Source organism: Amblyomma maculatum, unplaced genomic scaffold (genome assembly GCF_055883805.1).
Source record: "Amblyomma maculatum isolate TAMU_Amacu unplaced genomic scaffold, ASM5588380v1 scaffold_83, whole genome shotgun sequence".
In the NCBI taxonomy this organism is placed as follows: domain Eukaryota; kingdom Metazoa; phylum Arthropoda; class Arachnida; order Ixodida; family Ixodidae; genus Amblyomma; species Amblyomma maculatum.
The window spans coordinates 25,793-28,014 of NW_028146808.1; the positions used below are offsets into that span (position 1 = coordinate 25,793).

A 2,222-nucleotide genomic window follows, 5' to 3' on the forward strand; every position below is an offset into this window, starting at 1 on the left:
GAAATTTTGCATGTTCGATGTGCCTTTGCAAGGTGCGTTCTGAGGGTAAAGGGTAACCGTATTTCCTTAGGACACTGTAGCCCCGCGTCCCACATGCCAGCCGCAACCTCAGTGACTTCACAAGTGTGTCAGCTTCCCACCACGATCCCTGATTTGACAGCCGCTCCAATGATGACACCTGATCATCGTTGAAAAGATGTTTGAGTTTTTTCTTAAGCTGATCCTTTTGCGCCTCGCTCTTTAAATATCTTTTCCTTGCAGCTTGTAATTTCCTGTTTGAGTCCTTTTGATTCCGCTCCAGTTCTGCTATGCGTTCCAAGAGTGCCTGGTGAGACACTGAAAAAATAAAAAAATTACAATGTATTCAAGCGTACACTGAAGCACAAGAAACATCGCGTGCAGGGTTTACAAACAGATGCGGAAAGCCCTCTTTCTCTGACTAAGTATGAAGGAAAGGTCTGGTGGCAGGAGAAACTGCATTAAAGAGCATTGTATCATTGGCTACTGCAACATAATGCATAAAAGAGGCCATTTACCATTGGGGAAAACCGCTTCGGCGCGAGGAACAGGTTCGCCATTGCAGTCTTGAGATGGCGCTGATGGAGGAATTAAATGATTGTATGAATATGCTGCCGCTCACTCACTTCTCCTGTGCTTAAAGAGACAGCAGCTTACAGCAGGGTACATTGGGAGAAGTAGTGGGCCCTATTGTCGACGCCGATGCACTACAGTTCGGTGGTAAGCATGCGGTGGGCTCATGCGCTGTGCAAAAGAGCGTAATGTCATTAAATTCAACAATGGAATATATAAAATGTATAATTTACCATTGATCAAATCTGGTTCGTGGCTCGCACCAGGTTCGTCAAAGAAGTCTTGAGATGGTGCTGATGGAGAATATAAATAACTGTGTGAGTACGCGGCCGCTCACTGCCTTCGTGTGTGCTTAAAGAGACAGCAGCTTACAGCAGGGTACACTGGGAGATGTGGTGGGCCCTATTGCCGACGCTGACGTACTGGAGTTGTGGGGTAAGCATGCAGTGGCCTCATGTGCTGTATAAAAGAGCGCAATGTCATTAAATTCAACAAGGAAATAAATAAAATGTATAATTTACCATTGAGCGAAGCTGGTTCGAGGCTCCCCCCAGGTTCGCCTAGGCAGTCTTGCGATGGTGCTGGTGGAGAAATTAAATAGCTGTATGAGGGCGGACACTCACTGACTTCGTGTGTGCTTAAAGAGACAGCAGCTTACAGCAAGGTACACTAGGAGAAGTGGTGGGCCCTATTGCCGACGCACTGAAGTTCTGGGGCAAGCATGTGGTGGCCGCATGCGCTATGTAAAAGAGCGGAATTTCATTGAACGCTACAATAAAATAAAAAAAAAATGACTGGGTGCACTTAAGTCTCCAACGTGCGTTAATGACAAAACATATCTGCCACATCATTAACTATCGCTATCCGTATCTATTACTATCTACTGTATGCCGTCCAGGGACCTATCATAACTGTCACTACCCGTAACGAAAACTACCACCTTACTATCTGGGCCTATTACTTTCATTTCCTATTAATATCCGTAACAGTCACTCTCATTAGCTGTCACTATTCATAGCCATCATGCACTATATAATCGGATGCCAACACGTGAACTATTGATATACATCAAGTTTACGTTACGTTGTACCTCATACCTGACGAGTCAACTATATACTGACTTTAATTTCTTACACTTTTTTGGTTTCTCATAAATGGAGGTGGGAAAAGAGCAAGCCCCAGAAATTACTTACTACTGTCAGCGCGGGGTTCATGTCTCTGTCGAGGAGGCTTCATTTGCTTCGGGACAGGCCGATGAGAGAAAATTGTTGGAACTGCGTTGGGTCTCAGTTTTTTTTTCCCCAGTTCGTGCAATATTCGCGGCTCAAATTGGTCTTCAGTGAAATGTAGCTAGAGCATATAGCGATGAGTTAATCACTCACGCAAGATGAAAAAAAAATCTTGCATACAATTGAAATGAATAGCATGTTACATAATCAATATTCATTGCTTAATCTTCGTAAATACAGCAAACTGATGCAATGCTTCCGGCTGATTTTACATCGATGGGAAAAGGTCTCTGGCAGAAAAAAAAGAAAAACGCGGAATTGCGGGCTTAGAGCTCCAGTTATCAAAGGGAAGGTTCCCGGCCAACGCCTATATAGTCATGATCAAAGTGCAGCGTGTATGAA

General features: G+C 44.2%; 1 long non-coding RNA gene across 1 annotated transcript; it reads right to left on the reverse strand.

The window, feature by feature from the left end:
• Positions 1–963: 963 nt before the first annotated feature.
• LOC146170672 (uncharacterized) lies at positions 964–1,288 on the reverse strand. The gene is made up of 3 exons (XR_014703145.1): positions 1,250–1,288; positions 1,113–1,172; positions 964–1,050 (listed from the first exon to the last, which is right to left on the reverse strand). It is a non-coding gene; the product is annotated as an uncharacterized LOC146170672 (long non-coding RNA).
• Between the last annotated feature and the right edge of the window lie 934 nt (positions 1,289–2,222).